At 37.0% G+C, this 22,206-nt stretch overlaps 1 protein-coding gene across 2 annotated transcripts in view; it reads right to left on the reverse strand.

The window, feature by feature from the left end:
* LOC129724679 (zinc finger protein 423 homolog) overlaps positions 1 to 22,206 on the reverse strand; it is a 202,374-nt gene that overhangs the window by 102,777 nt on the left and 77,391 nt on the right. The window lies entirely within an intron of this gene.

Consider the following 22,206-nt stretch of genomic DNA (forward strand, 5'->3'; position numbering starts at 1 on the left):
AAGACGATATTTCTAAAATGATTGGAAATAACCAAATACCAATTTTGGGGTGCTGAACTTATATCTGATATCAGAAAATATTATTCACCTAAAATGCTGTTAGACCTTTCTTATTAACAGATTACTTTTTTGCTCAACAAATGTACTGTACATATACTTGTTCTTTGTCGAAAAACTTTGAACCCGTTTTTTTTTGTTTGGTCCTTAGGGTGCTTCTTTTTGAATTAGAGTTGTCCAAAAAAAGATAATCTTTTTTTCAAAAATTTGTTACTTTTGAGCCGTTTGACCGATTTAAAATCTTTTAATGCCAAATTGAAGGTAATTTATAGGCCTTTCAAGGAAAAACAAGAGATCGTGCGTCAAAGCTCGTCCGTTATATTGTTCCCGTTTCACGGATTTGGGATTAATCATTATTCAGCTCTTGGAGCAACGATGAAAATTCGAAAAGTGCGGTAAGTTTCCCATAAGCTATTGATTATCCGATCGTGCCGAACTGTTTCACAAGACTGTACGGTACACGGGTTCTGAAACTTGATTAAAAAATTAGTTGTATCTTTGGTAGACGTTGATAAATGGCAAAAAATTGCCTAGATTTCATTTGAAAACGAAACTTTTTCAAAATCTGATCAAAATTAAGGGAGTTACAGGTTTTTAAAACTAAGCTTGAAACTGTGATTTTCGATAGCAAAAATCATTGAAATTGCCTGACACAGCAACATTCAAACTGCTGCCAAAAATTGGTATATCAACCGATTCTTATGAAACTCTAGAAAAAAGTTGTTAAGAGTGTAAGAAACCTTGGAAAAACAATAAAACATCGAAAATATTGGCACTAAAACTCTAAACTTTCTTCCGGCCTCCGGCCACTCTACAGTGGTCCAAACAGGCATAAAGTGGAACTTAATTCCTTGCGCCTTTCACACTCATCTTAGCTTAATGGTGTCTTCAGAACAATTGTTTATATGAATGACACGCATAATCTCAAATTATCAAAAGTTATGATAAGTTAAGTATATCAAAAATAAGAAAAAAATCAATTTTTTGTGTGTTAGGAGATGAAGGAATCGTTTGTTTGGCAAAGTTGTAGAAGATTTAAAAATATGAAACTTTGCTGAATCAACAAAATTCCTACCTTCCTAGGATACAAAGTTATGAAGTATATTATATGAAAGATACTTGAAATTTAGTTTTTTTTTTGTACTTAACTTTTGTTAGCTCAAGTACTACAAGATGATGTAGGCTCCATTTATCCCAATCCACTCTAATTTAGAGTACACCGAGCATATGTTACAGTAGGTGTTCATATCATAATCATACTAACTTTGTTGTGTAAAAATATAAACGAATAGTTTATTTTGAAAAGTTTTAGAACATGTAAAAACATAAAACTTTGCTGAAAGAACAATATTCCTATCTTCATTGGGCACAGAGTTACAGTATATTTTATTTGAAAGTTACTTTAAATTTAGTTTATTGTGCTTAACTTTTGTTAGTTGTTCTAAAAAAGCATTGGGGCATACAAAACACAAGTTTTAACCGAAGGCTGTTCATCTCCACGATTTTTCCTTTCAAAGTTATTGCATATTTTAACATATTTTTTCACTAACTTCAAGAACTTATAGGCTGAAAAGGGGCAAGTGAAATCATGATGTCAACACTTTTTCTCAAAGTTTGGCTCAAGTACTACGAACTGTTTTTACTTCCATTTGTCTCAATCCACCCACTTTTTACTCTATTCGTACTTAAAGTTATCGAAAGAAATAGTTGAAATATGCTATAACTTTATAAGGAACTCGAGATTTTAAAAGAAAATAATGGCGAAATAGCGTGAATATCCATGATGTTCTTTGCGGAGGTTCTCCTTCCGAAAATGTCGAAAATTTCATTTAGCATTTGGAATGCCTTCCTAGTTTCTGCCACGAATTTCAAAAGAAACCAAAGTATGGACCGGGCGCTGATGGCATTACTATTGATTTGTAATGGCATATCACCGACGATCCGAAATACTTATTTTTTATGGTTGAATATTTGTCATATTTTGTAGGTACCTACGTTAAAATAATGAGCAATTGAAAAAGTACAACTAACGTATTTGGAAAAAAGTACAACTCATAAATTTGAAAAAAGTTTTCAAAAAATTGAATTTGCTTAGCTCCAGAAATAAATCATTGATTGTTGATTGATTGATTTTTATTATAGAGCCTTTAACCTGAGGGGTCATTCAGCTCTAAAATAAATCATTAAAGTTTGTAAAATGAGTGTTGTAAAATAGTTCATGTATAATGAACTAAATAATAACTGCAGCTGAGACGGTAGTAACAGTTATAATTTTGTACAATTCCATTAAAAATTTAATATAATCATACAATATAATCATCACAACTCAACAGCACGGCTTCTATAAAGGCCGATCAACTACCACAAATCTTTTGGCAAGGTTGCTGATTCTTGCAGCGACGAAAAGTTCACTGCGTATCGCACTCACCACTACTGCAGCAACGTCGCATGACTGAGACAATCTATTCGTGTGCGAGAGTATACCATGCACGATGTATAGTGAACCTATTTTGTTTTTTGAAGTAGAATACTTCTCTCAGGAAGTTCGGCTACATAGGGATGTGAAATGAAAATCTAAAACCGAAAAAAGTGAAAAATATGTCCAATTTTAAATGCTAATACATCGGTTAGTATTCGATGGATTTCCTACTTACTTGTAGCAATAGATTGGAATATCTTCTAAGATTCTTCCCAAAAGAAGATAATTGTAATTTTATCATTCGCACTATTGTACTATTGAAAATAGTCAAGCCTTGTCAAAGCGAAAAATTCGACCTCTGATTGGTCGTTATACGATTGCTTCCCAAGCACGGTCGACAGAATTATATACCTTGCAATTTAAAACATGCTATTTGGCCTATATAAGAGCCTGTTTCAGCCGAAGCCGCTCATAATAGCTCTAGACAGCGACAACAGCAGTCGTCCTTCCTTAGCAGCAGCCCTAGCCCTGTGGTTGGTCGCCACGTCTCAGAAGCAGCGCGGTTCTTCTCAGCGTGTGTCGCCAGACTGCCATTATTCCCCCCGTGTTGGGGCAGCATGAAGATTGCCATCAGGAAATCCAATTTTAAAAATCAAAATGCCTTTTTCAAGGCAAATAAACAAGTCATTGAAAGTCAATAATTTTTTGACAACGCAAGCAAGCATTCTGTGTTGAATCCTAGCAATTTAAATCTGTCGCACCCGTTTAATTTACTGTGAAATAGCTTTCACAGTGCATGTTGTCCGTGTATCTTAATTCCCCCACTGTTAAGGCAGCTAAAAGGTTGCGATCAGCAACCGATTTTGAACCGCGATATGCCTTTTTCAAAGCAAATAAACAAATAATTGAAAATTGATAATTTTCTGGCATCAGCACGAGTAGACATTCTATGCGGGATGCAATCACATTCTGTTGTAGTTGTCTAATTTTTACTTTATTTAGAAAACTCCCCACGGTAGGGGCAGCGCAAAGGCTGCGATCAGCATAACCGACTTTGAATAATAAACTGCCCTGTTAGAACGCATTCACAAAAGCAGTTAGTTCGACTATGCAGAGCTAATATGAAGTCGATTCAATCAATCAGCATGAACAGCATTTCGTCGTCTCCCAGTTGCCAAGTTGCAACACGCAACAGCGAGCAAACGAAATCGCTTGATGTTACAAACCGCAATGAGATACGGGTTAGAACCGTTGCGTGTGTGAGAGCACCATCGGTGTTCATTCGCTGGATACAAAAATCATATGCGAGTTGTGGAATAATTTGTTTGAAGAACATCAGGGAATGGAACAACTGAACTGAAAGGCGTGGCCTATTTTGTAGCACCCTTCGGCTATAAAAGAGTGTTTCTGGGAAAACTAGCTACATTCATTAGTCGGAAGGTGAACTGGATGGACCGTCCACAACGTTGACAGCAGTAACAGCAGATATCGGCACTCAGCAGTAACAGACCATAGCAGCGGGTTGCGCCTGTGGTTGCCTTCAAATTAAACAAATCACTTGCCCTGTGGTTGGCCAACGCGAGCGATCGGGCGAAATTTTTGCCGTACATCAGCCGGCACTTTCTCCAATGGAAAAGTTGGATCATTTTGTTCAGAAGAATATTACTGTCGGTAATATTACAGAGATGCGATTGCATTATATCGGATATGGAATTGAACAATACGACGCGCTTTCGTACGATAGCGGCGGTATTAGCGGTAGATGCATTTGCCAACCCTCACTACAGTAAAGCCGTGTCTAATTTTCAATGTGAAAACACCTTTCTATTGTGTTGGCCGTGCGCATTAGACCTCTGCCAGGCTAAACGCGAAAAGCGGCGCGAACCGATTCGCCCGGCCGTAGGTTAATGTACAGCCGTAAGTAGAGCTGTGTAAAAGTATTCTACTTCAACCTTGCGGTCGTGGCTTTGCACAAAACCCTCCTGTGATTTTTTTTCTTTCCTTTAGATTTTCTCGTTCTTCAACGAGTTGCTATTTCGTACAAGCCGAACAAATGTTGCTCACTGCATTTGTCCCTCACTACCCGAGTGCCTTCATTGCAATTATTGCGAGAGGCAAGTTTTCGATCGCCGTGAGCGTTCAGGGCGATTATTACGTCCTGATGCTTAATTGAAATAGTTCTGTGCGCCGCCGCCAACATTGTTGCGCATAGTTCTCATGCCGAATTCGTTTTTGCGACGCTGTTCTGCAGTTGAAGTTACACTCAGCTGATATTATATACGACATTTGACAGCAGTTGCAATTGTTGCTGTTTCAAACTATAGTCTTAGCCATAAAAAACTTAAAACACAACAACAACAACAACAAACTATACTCTGTTTCACTCGCGTACAAAATAGCTCAGGAAATAACTAGTTCTAGTGTAGCTCAGATTGCAAACACGAACAGCTGCGAAGCGCACGTATAGTTCCAGTGTAGTAACATTGCAAACAACGAATGCAACATTTTTATGTATAGTTGCCCGCGAATCATGTTTATTGTTATCAAAGTGTTATTTAAAAAATGACAAAAAGAAAATTTGAACTTTCTTAGTACAATGACACTTTTTTATGTTTTCTTCTATGATTTTCTCGAAAATATACTTTTATTGGTTATTTACTTTTATCTCTTAATGTTACTGTTGACGTTCTGTCACTGTGAACTTTTCAGAGTTTGTTTGTTAAATTGGACAAAAATTCATAGCCGTGAAAACAAATACACTAAGGTCGCTTCTTACGCGGTTTTTTTGTTTTTACGCGGATTCCGGGATTTACGCGGTATTTTTTTTTTGCGCGGATTTCGGTTTCTCTTCACTTGGATTGCAGAATTCACGCGGGTTTTTTCACGCGGATTCCGGAGTTTACGCGTTTTTTTACACAGATTCCGGAAATCACGCGTTTGTTTACGCGGATTCCGGAATTTACGTGGTTTTTTTCACGCGGTACATATCCCCCGCGTAAAAAGCGACTTTAGTGTGTTACAATAACATACCTGGATTGCGATATTCTAGAGTGCAGCTTAATAGCACGCCAATGCACACCACCGCCGTCAGAAACCTACGACAACGCCGATGCCCTATCTCTATCAAAGCAAAATTGCTTTTTATACCGCCGCTGCCGAATATTTCTTCAACTGAAGCGGAATTTGAATTGCTTGCTTGTTTCTTTTAAAATGTCGGCAAGACCGATATAATTTTTGAACTCGGTTGAAGTTAATAAGTACCCCGAAAAAAAAATAACATCAAAAAAACCTTAAAAGTTATTGTAATTGTACATAGTTTTACCATAATTTAACTATGTTTTTCATTGTATATAAATCATTTTCACATTAAATATCATTGTCCAGAACAATAAAAAACATTTGCCTTTTTTACCATGAAAAAGCGGGGTTGTTATGTAAATTAACAGCATTTTCCAGGCACTTCTCCCATACATTTAGAAGTCACTGACAATCTTTTTCGTGGTAAAATTATTGTCGGTGGTAGATTCAACAACAAAAAACATTGTTGAAATATTGTAATAACGAAAAACGTTCGCAAGCTTACAGTAAAAATACATTGTTTTTTTTATGGTTACAACAAAAAATATTGTCCATTTACTGTTTTCACCATAAAATACATCGTAAATTTGTTTTCGGGACATTAAGAAGAGAAAACCTCAGAAATTTTTTTTTTACGCGGATTTTCTAGTCATGTTTTATGAGGTATGCTTTAAATGTTTTTTATTCATTTTAGAGCCATTTATTCAGAGTGTCAGTTGTGTCTCCCAAATTCATCTACCAAATGTTCACTGATTTGACCTTCCGTTTTCATTTATTCATTGAATTTTATTTTGGTCTGCAGTTTAAAACATTACTGCTCTTTGAGTATTTACTGATTCCAAACGTAAAAACGAATTAAGATTAAATTAAAGAGTATAAACGTTAAAATCTATCTTAGACCAATTCAACCAAAAAGTGGATCCCAGAGTCACTGGTACCAGAATCAATCAGTGAAAGATGAAAAAGTTATGAAGTTCGACAGCCACACGAGCCCCTTGGTTTAAATCATACACGCAAGCCTTTAAAACTTAGTCCCACTCTAAACTCGGATTCTCTTCCATCGTATTATTTTCTGTTTTTTTTTTACGATTATGACCAGTTTCGCTCACGGTGAACGCTCAACAAACTGCTCACCGCGAACGTTCATCGACTATTCCATTCCTGCCTAATCACTCCGATCAATACTGAGCGATGAACAAAAAGCAATACGGAATGGAAGACAGTACGATCGCTCTTCCGAACATATCTTTTTCCTACATCGTTCGGTTCGTGCGCTCGGTGGTATAGTTCGGTTCGTTCGGGAATGCATGCTATATGAGCACTATACGAAAACGTTCGCAGGTGGTGAGCGCTTCTGAGTGTTATTGAATGAATATCAGCAACCTTGTCTTTTGGAATTCATAACTTTCACTTTGCCTGTAATGGACAACGGCAACCACGTAGAAGCTCTTCATACGGACTTTAGCAAGGCATTTGACAGAATCGACATACCTTTATTGCTCTTCAAGCTCGAAAAATACGGAATGGAAACAAAATTTTTGAAATGGCTGCAGTCATACTTAACAAAGAGAACACAAATAGTCCGCTTTCAAAATTCCTTCTCAAACCCAATAGAAGTAACTTCCGGGGTTCCTCAAGGTTCTCACCTGGGCCCTCTTCTTTTTATATTATACGTAAATGACATTTTCTTTATCCTCACATCAATACTTTCGCTTGTATATGCTGACGACATGAAGCTCTTTATAGAAATAATCAATGCAGAAGACTTCGAAATATTCCAGAATGAAATTATTGTATTCCACACTTGGTGCAACAAAAGTCTATTGCAACAGAACACCAAAAATTGTAATTCAAAAGCATTCAGCAGAAAAACAGTAACACCACCTACAAACATAGAAAAATGCAAAATCGTAAGGGACCTAGGCGTAATCTTAGACTCCAAACTTACATTCATAGAACATTATAATACAATTATCAACAAAGCAAATAGTATGCTGGGCTTTATGAAACGCTTCGGCCACAATTTTCAACACCCATATACAATCAAACTATTATATATTACATACGTCCGAATAATTCTGAAATACTGTAGCATTGTATGGAATCCCTATATTGTAACACATGAAGAACGCATTGAATCTGTCCAAAAACAATTTCTTTTGTACGCGCTTCGTAAGCTAAATTGGACAGCATTTCCATTACCATCATATGAAGCACGCTGCATGCTTGTAGACATGCAAGCACTTAAAGAACGCCGCGAACTTTCAATGCTTTATTTTATCAATGACATCATTTCTCAACGCGTGCAATCTTCTAAATTATTATCGCAACTAAATTTTTATGCACCCAGTCGTCAATTAAGAAATCGTAAAATATTTTCGGAAAACTCTCACAGAACTAACTACTCAAAAAATGGCCCAATAAATCGCATGATGCGTCACTATAATCAGCACTGCGAAAATATCGACATCACTAAGAGCAGAAATCAAATCAAAAAACGACTAACTACTGGAAATAATGTATAGAATATAAGAAAACATTGTATTATCATAACTGTAGTCTACATTTGCTTGACGAAAAAAAAAATAACATAAAAATAAAAAATTAAAATAAATATATATAAGAAACCAGAGAGAAGAATAGAGCATCAACAGTCAGTAATTAATTGACTATTAGTAAGTCTACCAAATTGATTTAAAATAAGGATAGGTTATCATCTTATACTGAAAACCTAACGATTACAGCCTCCCCTTTCAAACAAAACCCCTGCCCACGACCATGCCCACAAGCAACAAACATAATCAATGCCTTTTTTTGGCTTTTGATCAAATCACGGTCGGTTACAGTGTCGGTCCTCTATCCCGAAAAAACCCCTCACGTATCTCCGGAGAATTTATCGGCGGCAAGTTCTGCTGCTGTCTCTGCGCTGCAAGCATCATCGGTGAATCGATGTGGAGAACGCACGTGTGAAGAAAAGGTCGGAGAAAAATCGGGTGTAAAATGATTCCCCGGCCCTCAGAAGTCAATCTTACTCGTTCTAGAGCTTGTTAATAAAAGTTTGCTATAATTTTTGCGCCTTGCTTGGGAAATGTTTCTAGTGGGAATACGTTCATAAATATATTACCTACTCTCGTTCGCTCTGCTTTTTCGGGAATATTATAACGGAGCCGTTCTGTTCTGCTTCGCTACCGGCGGCGGCGTTTCACCAGGCAGGCCTACGACAACAGACTGTTTTGAGGTGAGTACGTGAATGTGTGTGTGTGGGTGTTAGTGTGAATGAAACTAGACCAGTTACAGCAAAGGTGAAGTCCAGGACATTCAGAGGCACACGGCAAAAAAGGCAAACAAACATTTTCTGGTCGGCCCCGATTAAGCCAGTGCCAAAAAGAACACTAAAGCCAACAAGCCAACAGGACCGTCACTATTCGTGAGAGAAAAGTCATTTCAATTTCTATGTATCCTTTTGGGGTACTTTGGAGCCTGATGGGACACAGAGGAACAATTCAATTACTCCCATGAGAGTGAGCAGAAATTTCAAATACAGAAATATATAACGTATATAAATACGGACACACACATTTTCCGTCCCCTACCACCCTTCCGAGGCAACTTCGTCGTTTCCGTCCCACTCTATGCTGATGTATCCTACACCCACAATTTCCCAACCACCAGCGCGGGACCGGCAGAGGTTTTCTCCGGTTGCCAATGCTCAAACTCTCTCATGACTCTCTCTCACAAGAAGGTCGACTTCATTCTCCGTAATTCAGTTCATTCTAGTGTTCTAGTGGCATCCACTCGAATTCTGTGAGTGAACTTCCGAAATGTGTTTACAAACAAACGGAAACTATGTTCATTTCGTACTCAGCACAGCACAAACTAGGCATTCGCAGATTAAATCTGATTAAAAGCGATTTCATTAGAATTACAAGTTTTTGAATGCAGAGTCACAAAAATACACTATCAACGTCGGCCGGTCGCTCAGAGATTCGATTTCAGTTTCGCATTTCGGTTCATACCATTTCATGCTGTCTAATTTATTTATTTTTATTGGACATTCTGAGGTGAGGTTTCGTGTCCCCTCTGCTCACTCGCCGTCTCCATTCCGAGCTTGAATCGTGCTCTGAAGCAATCGCTCCTCCATTTAGTTAACTCGGGCTCAGGTTTTTGTCTCTTGGTAGATTACTCTCGGTGATCAATTGGGTAATAAAAATGATAACTGTTAGATATCGTGTATACCTTCTTGCATAGAATTGAAAACGGAAATGCCCATTCGTACGTAGCCACCACCGATGATGGGGATGCGCTCGTTGCGAAGGGGAATATTTGATATTAGGAGCAAGTGAACATGTCCTACATTGACAATGTTTTGATATTGAAACCGAAGAGTGGATGAGGAGACTATGGCTGCATGTGTTCCTTCTTGGAGACGCTGCTGGTGAGAGTGGGTTAGCTCCCAGGGGGGAAATAATTTCCTGATGTAACCAACTCTTGGCTTATGTGCGCAAGGTAAAGTGTGAAGTAGAACGGGCATTATGAAGAACCCATCGCACAGAGGAACGAGGTTCCGAGTGCGTATGTGCTTGTGTCGAGAGTGTGAATACATTACTGAGGTTTTCCTAGCGTATACGCTATTATGGATGGATAAACGGCAGTTTGCGGTGACAAAAGAAATTCCAATCTGCACTGTCTCTGAATGATGAAGAATTCGAAATATTTCTGTAATTAATTTAATTTTTGGACAATCTTATAACGTCGTCTTGGCGGCACCGCCCAACAATCGCGTGAGGGTATCCTTTTCCGCCGATTAAAATAGAAATACTTCGAAGAATAATTCCCGAATCAACCCGATTAAATGATCACGTTACACAATCCCTGGCGGAAGAACATTCACAGTACAGTAGGAGCAGCAGCAGCAGCATATCCTTTGAGAAGTTGAACAATCATCAATTGCTCCGGCAGGTTCGGGAACCGATAAAAATCATTTCAAAATAAGGCGGTCTGTTGTTCTCTTGTCAAGCACCACACAACAATAAATAAACAATGAAATCGCACTGAGCGAACAAAAAGCCGAAACAAAAACCAAACCGAATAAAATAATACAAGTAATGAAGAGGATGCTCCTTTACCTCTCTCTCTCTCTCACTCGCTTTTTCTATTTTTGTCGAAAGCCTGACGACGCGTCCGTCGTTGGAGAAAGAGGGTCCGTTCAGATTTCTTCCCATTGATTTAGCTATTCAAGGTTCACCACGTTTGCAATCTTAGCTTTATTTTCTGCGCTATTAGTAGTGTAGCAGTGATGAACAAAAAATAATAACCGCTACCGCATTTTGATCGGAATAAGAATAATGGGACCTTTCTTTTGCTCCACACTGTAAACCCAGTACCAGTACCAAGTGAGCACCTTCGCCGTGGAATTCGAACGCGGAAAGGAACCCAGTACAGGGCGCGACAACGCAAGGAAACCGAAAGGAAGAAAAAAAACTTTATCCTTCTCATGCGAAGGAATTCGAAGGTCCCGAGACGGACGTCGACGACGACAACGACGTTCACTGCTTCACAGCAGCAGCTTACAGTGCTGTTATGATGATCTGTGATTAAGTTCGTGTACGACAACGGATGGGAATGGCTTATCTGGAGAAAAATATCGAATAACATTGCGTGTCGGGGGCACCGGGCGTAGCCGCGGGACGAGGGCAAAAATCCGTGCCTACACACGGACGCGCACAGACGACGGGCGATAGAAAAAAAAGGATATTTCACCTAATTGTTTGAGCTAATGCGGGATTATAAAACTCTTTTGGGACTTATTTAGTTTGAATGTTACTTGTCGCTGTCGCCTTTGAGTTTTGAGAATTTAGATAACTTGATGCTAATTCGAAAAGATCCTCGATTTCATCAAGTATCAAAGCCGTGTCAACTGCAAGTGAAACAGGTACGACATCAACCGCTGACCACGCAATCGATTCGTGGCATTTAAACGAAAGTGACACATATTCCGAGATTAAAATACAGCTTTCAAATTGGAATGGTGCACGTATACAAAAAAAGTTACATTGTAGTATCAAAAGGCAAAATTTTGCTCTTTACCGAAAAAAATAATAAAATTTCCAAAGCAAATTTTATGCCATTTTCAAACGGTATGTAAAAAACTAAGTTTTATTTTTTTAATATTTTTGACGCTATTGACGATTTCAACCCATTTAAACATTTTAGCTAATTTTAACATTTATTTTTCTGTTTTCTACAATTTATAATCATTTTAATAGATTTTGGAGTTTTCGGCGTTCAGATGTCCAATCTTCTTTGTACATCTTCGGTTTTTCGACATTTTTTACACTTTTGAGCATGGCAGCAAATCGCTACTAGAAGGAAACACTCTCTTTCAGCCACAAACCTAAATCTCACAAGGCATCGTGTGTAATTGATCAAAATGTGTTAGAATAGGCCGCACCAGTAGAGGGTGATACTATATTGGGTTATGAAGAATCTATCTTCACACTAGGGGAAGTGACCAGGCAGAGCAATACCTAAAAATGTATTAGTCATGGCATGAACCAATCATGGCCTGTGGAATTTGAAAGGAGTAATTCCATGACTGGAGCTATTGCGCTTATGTGATATAGTCGTAACTAGTCTACTTATCATAACTGACCCACTTATCCTGGTTTTAATGGATAAAAAGATATCGGAGATTGCCTGGATGAGGTATAATTTTTGTAAAGCCTAGTTCACACTCTCGGTTCCAATTCATTTTTCGCACTATCGTAAACAATTACAAAAGCATTTTAATATTTTTTATCACCATTCATTAACTTTTTTTTATCTATTTTGACTATTTAGTAAATTTTATCAATTTCAAAAATTTTGACAGTTTTGATCTTTTTTGCTTTATTTTTTGAACTTTGACTTTTTTTACCTTTTATCTTTATTTTTACACAAATCCATTTTTTACATTTCTAATACTTTAACCATTTTTGTCACAATTTTCGACACATTAGGTCCGTTTGACATTTCTAATCAGAAGTTCTAAGTCCGTTTTGACATTGCTAACCTATTTTTAATTTTTTGTTTTTTTCTTGTTTCGTTCTTTTTGACAACTTTCTGCCCTTTTCAATCATTTCATTTGGTATTTTATTGGTAGTTTTTCAACCTCTGTACTGCCGTTCTACGCATAGTTGACCCATGTTACTTTTGGTCGATTCTCGTTTTTTATCATCAATGAGTGTATTTTCATATTTTTGGAAAACTTTTAAAAATAACATTGTTTGTTCCGAAAATCTTGAAAAACTATACCAAGTCTGTTTGTCCCATCGATGATTTTCTACACATATTTGTTCCACTAGATTTTCTCTATTCTAATCCATCACACTAACTACTAATTCTCATACTCACAACTTGAGAAGTGCTACAGAGCACTTAAAACTTCTCCTTGCAACGTTTGGCTACATTACGAGTTTCAGGAATTCGGTACCGAAAATCTCTTTGCTTGATTATTTAAATGCGATACATTCATATCTTTGTTAGGAATACCTAACCTTGTGTGCTAGTTTGTTCAGATTGAATGCTTTTCCTTTTCGAGCATAAGAAGATAAACGCATGAGATTCATACTAATTGAAAGTTGTAAAAACTTTTTTTTGTGTATCCAAAATTGCGAAAGCCTAGTAACCTTCAAATATGATTGGAATGGGCAGTCTAGAAAAACAATTCCACTTTGTAATTGTAAGTCATCTGATACTTATTCAACTTTCATCTGGACTATCATCACTTGCGTATAAAGACAACACGATTAGCGTGATCGTTTTCGTGAAAAATTTAACAGCCTTGTATCCTCAGTCCGTACTTTGTATTGGGAAACATCGAATGCACGTGGTGGGACTGATATGCGTAGAAATTACCTATTTGAAGGCAAATTTCTCGGCATTATTGTCCCAGTGGGTATTTTTATGGAAAGGAATGTTAAGCACATAATTGCATTTGTCACATTAACGCAATGTGTAAAAGTATTGTAAAACTTTAACATCGTTTTTCTCGTTTGCATGATTTGGAACATGGGACAAATATGCGTAGAACGGCAGTGTACCACTTCTGATATTTTTAATCATTTTCGGAATTTCTCACCATTTTTTGCTTTTATAACCTTTTTGGCAATTTTAACCATTTGAGATTAGGTACTATTTTTACTTCTCGGCATCAACTCAATAATTATTTTTTTACATTTCATAATTTTTTCATAGTTTTTGTAAATCTCAAAGGTAGACACTTTTTTCGTTTTGGATTTTTTTTTTCTATTGTGACTTTTTACCTCTTCAATTAGGTTAGCCTTTTTGTGGTATTTTTGGTTTATTCTTTTCGACATCCTTGACTATTTTTGTCATTTTGGATTTATTTTACAATTATAAACCTTTTTTTGCCATTTTTGACCATTTTCGACATTTCCGTTCTCTATTTGACATTTATTTCATACCTCTGACTTTTTTCTACGTTTCTACGTTTTTTTGATATTTTACACGGTGTTGACTTTTTAGATAATTTCCAATCTTTTTAACACATCTTAGAATTTTTGAAAAATTTTAGAAATTTATGATCATTTAGTTTATTTGCTTCTCTAGCGTATTTTGACCTTTTTGATAATTTTACCCTTCTTCAACAGTTTTGTTTTTTTTTTTTTTAATATTTTCTGCTTTTGTTTTGACTTTAAATTTTCATTTTTTTAATGTTTTCAAAGTGTGATGTTCGTAAAGTAATTTTAGCCTAACAGAGCTTTTCCATCGAATGTGTTTGGTGGGAGAACACCGACTAATAGTCCCGATCACGCAGGCACATAGATTACCCTTTCCGCTTGTGAGGAGACACGCTCTCTCACACAAACATGGCTTTCACAAGGTAGTATCGATCAATTACAGAGATGTGTTAGGAACGGGACACAATCAGGCGTGTCATTTCTCCTCAGCAAATCACTAGTGTGTAGGAGAATATCTTTCGTTGCGAAAACAACTGTTTCCACACTGGTGGGCAAAGCGACGCACTTGCTTGAGGAGAGAAGCGAATCGTTTGTATCTGAGGAGTTTGCAAAAGCACACCGCGGTACAAATTGAAATATCTCTCCAAATAGAGAAAATAAACTGGTGTGATCTTTCCCACAAAAAAGGACATTACGCTTAATAACTACACAGCAGAGTACATTGCAGTAATTTGACTGTGTCTCTCTTAAGCATATATCAAATGAGGGGAGCATCTAGGTAGAAAAGTAATTTGCGTCGTTGTTTGCTTTGTAGCAAGAAACTGGAAAAAAAATCCAACCACCCTTTACGCACGTTGGTGTACTTCTGTGTATTTTCATTAGTGTGATTCACCATTCTAGTTTCGCTTAGCTGTAATGTAAGCAGCAAGTCTTGTGTAACTTTTCAAAAGGATCTAAGTAAAATTGAGATACTCTCTTTCTTTACTTTCTCTTTGATTAATGGCTAAGTTATTTTCACATTTTTCATGATACCTAGTAGTATGCTAAACAATTTTATAATCTTCCGATTTTTGGCAAAAAATCGTATGAAAATTATATAATTAGGCTGTTACTAACGAAGCAGAGTGAGAAAGGAGAGTATTTCGCATGGGGGCGGGACACGAGGCGTATGGTCGCCAGGCATAGTATGCTAGGCATACAGACGCGAGGCATAATGGATGTGAGGCATAATGGATACGAGGCATACTACCACAAGGCATAACAGACGCGAGGCCGAATGGAGATTCATTTATCGTGACTATGTGCCCCGGATTTGCAACATCCATATCAGAATGTCCATTTAAAAATATCCATCAGAATGTCTATTGAAAAATATGTTACACGTTTGACGATTGACAAAAGCGTCATCCAATCAATTGTATATTGAGCATAGTATTATTTTTTAAATCATGCGGCGAAGACGCATAATCGAGGGCAAGGAAACGAGGCGGCACTAAGCCGCCGTGGTTTCAGCAATCCGAGCCGGCCGCCGACCGGAAGCGGCGGCCTCTCGCACACAAACGACTGATCTACTGGTTTGCTAGGTCTACTCAAGCAGAGCTTGTTTCCCTTAGTTAGGTCGGAACAAGCGGTAGCGAGTAAAAACAGCATTCGCTCGAACAGCGAATCGGCCGAAGGCCGCGATTGTATTGTTTTCCAAATGTCACTCTGAAGCGAAATACATGTTATTAAAAGAGGGCTGTGCTGATGATGACGATAATACCGTATACCGCCTCACTTTCCCTCGGCCTTGTGTCCATTCGGCCTCGCGTTCATTCGGCCTCGCGTCCATTCGGCCTCGCGTCCATATATATGCCTCGTTTTGGTATGCCTGCCGTCCATTATGCCTAGCGTACTATGCCTCGTGTCCGTATGCCTCGCGTCTGTATGCTTAACGGGGTGTCATCATTTCGCTTACTTAGGTTCTCACGAAAAGTTACACGAGAATTCTGTTACTTTTTTTCTGCGAGTAGCAGAAACACAACACAAAGCAGAATAAAAAGTGAGGGTCATTGAACCCTTGTGGATGTGTAGACCTTTCTAAACCGAGTTATTTTGGATGCATTTTTCCAAAAAAAAATATATAGACTAACACGTAAAAAGGATTTCCCACACTGAAAAAATAATCATTTTAAACACAACGTGAATTTGAAAACAATTTGAATGCCTAAAACTCTTTTCATCAAATCAAAGTGGGCACTCATAAGCCAAAAAAATATTGCTAACAACAACATTTCCGCGTCCAATCCTGTTTTATGTTAAAACATTTCAAAGGCTGTGTTTTTTAAATTTAAAAAATTCATGCAGTTTTTGATATATTTTTTCACATTTTCTGATGATTTTGAATACTTTTAACTTTTTGGTATTTTTAACTTTTCTTTGAAACTTTTACCCTTTCTGATATTTTTGACGTTTTTGGTTGTTTTGACAGCTTCTTTAGAATTGTAGAATCTTTTTAACATTTTCTATTGTTTTATACCTTCTGGCATTTCTTTTAAAATTGTTGAACTTATATGTAGTACTATTTGCGACATTTTTGCGACTACTTTTTGACATTTTACCACATTTTTATCGGTTTTGATTTTGAAACATTTTTTTATAATTCTAACTTTTCTCAGCTGCTTTTGACATTTTTTACCTATTTTTACAGAATTCAACTTTTTAGACTGTTTTGACGTTTCTAACCTGTTTTAAATTCTTTTTCAGCTTTTTGCATTTCTCGGCAATTCTTTACCTCTATGGTAACATTCATAAATGACGTAGCTTCTTTTAAGGTATTCTCACATTTTTTATCTGTTTTCACCTCTTTTTAGATAGTTTTTCGAAATTTTTTGACAAATGTCATTATTTTTCACCAAAGGTTAATAACCTTTTTTTTTTTCATTCCATTTGATTTGAATGAAACTTTGCACACGTATCCAACTCCGAGCATACTGAGTATTTTCTGCGGGTCGAAAAGTCGTTCAGACTTAGGAGTTTTTAAATGGCATACTTATTTTGGTTTTATTCAAAGCATTGTAACTCAGAACGCTCTGGTTGTACAGAAAAACTGTCTGAGAGTGAATTGTAGGAAACGGGCGCAGGCATATGAAAAATACAAAATGTATTGTGATTCTTGGCGCTGCAAAAAAATACTGAATAAACACTAGGGTTTAAATTTACAGTCAAAAAGAGTTTATTTGTTCCTTACTTTTTTCTTCGAAGAAACTTGAAGTTATAACAAAGCCTTTGGGAAAAAGACTAGGATGGAGAACTATATTTTGATTGTGGGTTATGTTTCAAAACATGTTTTCGCCTTCAACATTTTTAAGAATAATTGTATTTCAATGATGTTAAATGATTTGAGCATTTTTTTAAATCAGAAAGCCGATTACCCATTACAAGTTATGTGGTATTTAAGTTGAGAAAGTAAGAAAATAAACGCTAAACTATATGGGTCATTCCATGTCAAGTGTCCGAGGAAATGCATCGACCATCACCGATTTCGACCAAAATTTATGAGTCGATGTATTTCGAACCGGAACTTATAAGTACAAAGTGTTGTACCGTTTGGTGGACCCCTCGGCCAATGGGACTGCCTCCATTTTTTGCGAATTTAGCAAAACAACTTTTCTATTTTGTGAAAATCTCGGGACCCTGAAGAGCTACAGGTGATACTGACATATCATTTTGAAGGGTTTTAGATGTAGAATCGAACAACGTGATTAATTTTTTTCTGCAGTGTTGTCAACATTGCATTTTTTTCGATTCAAAACTAAATTTGCAATTTCCTCAAAATACCTCCCCCCCCCTTCGATTTTGACCACGCCAATGTGTTTAGAAGACGATTTTACATAGGAATCACTTATCAGCAAAAAACGAAATGCAGCGTTCCAGAGATACAGCATTTTCAAAATTGCAAAATTTTGAATTTTGTCTACGCACGAAAGCGCTTCTACATAAACTGCTACTCTCCTTATGGTATCCTAGCAGGCGTTTGTGTAATCGAAGAGTTGTTTCTTAGAGGAGCATCCGTTAATAATGTAACGCAAAAAATCCCGTTCTAGAATCATTTTCACAAAAAGTTACAGAAGAGTTTTGGTTACACTTTTCACATGAATCTTCATTTTATTGGTTTATCACATTGTAGAAGTTATCCTCTCTCAATTTAGAACCGTTTCCTAACAGGCGAATGGTCATGTTTTTTCCTGATTTAAGGTTTGCTATGATTTCAAAATTGTAAACAATGTGTCTCATCACGGGTGCAGTCATATCATTCTTGAAGATGGTGTGTTTAATTGGATTGTATTTAAAACAAATTTGTGTCGCTGGAAAACGGTATTGATTATCACAGCAGCTTACGTGATGAGGTTTACTAGCTACTAAGGGAGCATGCAAAAATGACGTAGTTTTTTTTTGAATTTTTTTTACCTCCTTCCCCCTCTTCCACCGTAGCATTTTGGCACAAAGTCAGACCTCTATAGATGATTTCGTAGAATTATAACAAACTCCTCACCACGCCCCCCACCCACACCTCACCCAATGACTTTTTTTTGCAAACTTTATTACTAAAAACATACATTGTATCATAAATGAATAAGACAAGACAAAGAATAAAAAATGACCATAAACAAACAAAGCCGCGAAAAAAAAAACAATTAGAATAAATCCAAATTTTTCAATTTCATATTTGCTACGTAGCTTTGCTTGACCCCCTAGCCTCCCACTCGTCAAATATCGCTAGTCAAAACTGCTAGTCGTTGCATGTTGAGTCCCGGCTCGGGAGAAGACTGTTAATATCAGTAGGAATCAGTGGCGGCGAAGCCTGTGTCAAATAAACTGAACAGAAAAATCCACCTCTGCTCTAATCCTGGTAAGAAGAAGAATAAGAAAAAGAACATAGGCGGATAAATGTTATGATAGAGTTACTTGCTCTATGACGTGCTATGATATGAGCAAATTAAGATATTCGGTTATGATAAAATATTTTGGATGCGTTCGGAGCTTTGTTTGAACATGTGGTCTTGAATGTAAATATGCAAAATTATGAAATGAAATCTGAAATCAGCATTTTTTTCACGCTATTACCAATGTCACAAGTTGAAAATTCGAATCATGGAAAAAAGTCTACATTTAACAAAAAACAGTTTGAATTTAAATACGAAAAGTGTAGCCAAAACTCTCCTGTAACCTTTCGTGAAAATGATTCTAGAGCGGGATTTTTTGCGTTACATCATTAACGGATGCTCCTCTAAGGTACATCTCTTCGATTACACAAACGCCTGCTAGGAAACCATAAAAATAGTAGCAGTTTATGTAGAAGCGCTTTCGTGCTTGAGCTTGAGCTTGATTGATCACCACCGGTTGCCACTTCGTTACTGACCAGGATCGATTGGAGTTGTAAATCGAATTTAGTGATTACTGATTGGGATTTAGCTTTTCGATGTGCATCTTCAATAATCCCTGCATGCTGATCAGTACCGACGCCTGCCGGTCCAGAACGTAGATCAAAGGAAGGAAGGAAAGGGGTGTTAGTTCGATACTTGTTGTTACTAGAGGCCGGATATACTCCTGCACACTCCACAAGCACCACGGGTATAGGAATTTTGTGTTAGTTGCCTGTCGCGTTTCTTCTCTACATAAGATAAAACTCTTGGCGGTATTTATGGGCACTCGTCCACTAAGATATTTTTCACGAACCTATCTTTTATGTTTCTAAGACGTTTCATTTCATTGATTAAGGATTTTAGGAGTACGACGGGAATAACGAGTTTTGTACTAATAGAGGAACTGACCGACTCTTCCGATTTTGAACCCGACGTGCACGCACTTCCCCGAGGTAAGTGGTGCGATCTTCGATATATGAACTCACGAAAGCGCGCCAGGTGCATGTGCATGTTTGAAACCTTATCATATTTGCAGTGACGGGATACCAGCGAATCGTGGAGGTTAAGTGATTTCGGTTACCTTACGTATCGTACGACTCTACGCGTTTCTGCTCATGAACACCTTAATTTACCCATTCACGAATCAATGAGTAGCTTTATTTCGTAAAACGTTAAACTTTATTCGGAAACTGTTAGCCGACCGCAATTTTAGAGGATATAATATCTACAACGCGTTTTTTCTCTTGTAATATAATTTTTCGAGAGTTGGTGCTAGATAGAAAACAACTCGGACGGAATCTCTAAGACCTCCCGAACATCTCACTGTTACACCGTGCGATCATTGAAAGGTAAAGCCGTCGTACTCGAAGAGCAATACTGTGCACAATCACGAGAGTGCGCGCGAAATCCCCGACAGACCGCCTATTGCGAAAACAAGCTCGACGCGTTCGCTACTGTAATGAACAAGCTATGTCCCTCATATAATCTGTAAAATGGCAAAGTTGCATGAATTCGAAGCCTGTGAAACTTGTACAAATGGAACATATGCTAGTTCCAAATTTAATCACAAAACGCCGAACTAATCACGATAAAGATAATGTCGTTGAGGTCGTTACTTCGCCATACATGATTTCAGCGCAACTGAATAACGTTTTTGTATAGCAATATTTGTCAAAAGCTAGGGGATTTGTTAGAAAAAAATTGAAATAAATAAATTAACGGCATGCCAAATATTACCGATGCCGGAAGTTTTGGTGATGTCATTTTTAAGTATCACATATCATACGCAGAGAAATGGCAAGTCAGTTTGAGCTAACTTTGTGACACGGTAAGTTTCATTTGCTTTCTGTTTTTAAATCGAGCGATATTTATGTAGAAGCGCTTTCGTGCGTAGACAAAATTCAAAATCTTGCAATTTTGAAAATGCTGTATCTCTGGAACGCTACATTTTGTTTTTTGCTGATAAGTGATTCCTATGTAAAATCGTCTGCTATACACATTGGCGTGGTCAAAATCAAAATCGAAGGGGGGGTATTTTGAGGAAATTGCAAATTAAGTTTTGAATCGAAAAAAATGCAATGTTGACAACACTGCAGAAAAAAATTAATCACGTTGTTCGATTCTACATTTAAAACCCTTCAAAATGATATGTCAGTATCACCTCTTCAGGGTCCCGAAATATTCACAAAATAAAAAAGATGTTTTGCTAAATTCGCAAAAAATGGAGGCAGTCCCATTGGCCGAGGGGTACACCAAACGGTACAACACTTTGTACTTATAAGTTCCGGTTCGAAACACATCGACTCACAAATTTTGGTCGAAAGCGAAGATGGTCGATGCATTTCCTCGGACACTTGACATGGAATGACCCATATATGAATCTCCGTAAATGTAAACATAACCATAACTTCAAAATTATCTATCCCTATGTCTTAACTGTCAAAGAAAAAATAATGTTATATTTCTCGTACATTCGAATAAATCTATGTTTGTTGGAAGAGAACCACAAAATACCCCACTAAAGAACCACAAAATGTATTTTCATAAAAAACTGAAGTTTCTCGAATTTTATTTCGAAATATTTCAAAAATAAATCAGATGCATTTAGGAAGTTAGTTGTAGAGAGTTTTATAATTTTCAATTATTGTTAGAGTTATATTCCATCAAATTATGAAAAAACAATGTGAAAAATTTAACTCTTAATTGAAAATTTGTTTCACATTTCTCCATCCATTACTTTTTATCAGTAGGTTTGAAATATCAAATCTCATCAAAAAAATCAATTTGAAGACAAAATTTATCCATTTTTGATTTAATATTTAGTTTGATGTTAATTTTCTAATTTTTACAGCTTCAATTCGAAATATCTCGAAAACGGATGTATTTACGACGCTAATTCAGTTCTTTGATTTTAAATAGAGTCAGGTTTTTTTTAGAGCGGGGGATACATATTTCGTAAAAAACCGCGGTAATTCCAAAATCCGCGAAAAAAAAACCGCGTAATTCAAAAATCCGCGTAAAGTAAACCACCAAAACAGGCTTTAGAAGAAAAAACCGAGACGCTCTATGACCGGTGATGAAGATTGTCCTTTTTGACGGTTATTTCGGATATCTCGGAAGGTTTTACTCAATAAACACTTAGACATTTTTAGTTCCCAACCCGCGTTGATTCGGAAATCCGCCAAAAAATCCACGTAAAAAAACCTCGAAAAAAATCTGCGTAAAAAACCGCGTGAAAAACCTGTCTGCAGTTGTTTGAATTATTTAACCCGTATGATTGAAATGA

Source organism: Wyeomyia smithii, chromosome 2, assembly GCF_029784165.1.
Source record: "Wyeomyia smithii strain HCP4-BCI-WySm-NY-G18 chromosome 2, ASM2978416v1, whole genome shotgun sequence".
In the NCBI taxonomy this organism is placed as follows: Eukaryota; Metazoa; Arthropoda; class Insecta; order Diptera; family Culicidae; genus Wyeomyia; species Wyeomyia smithii.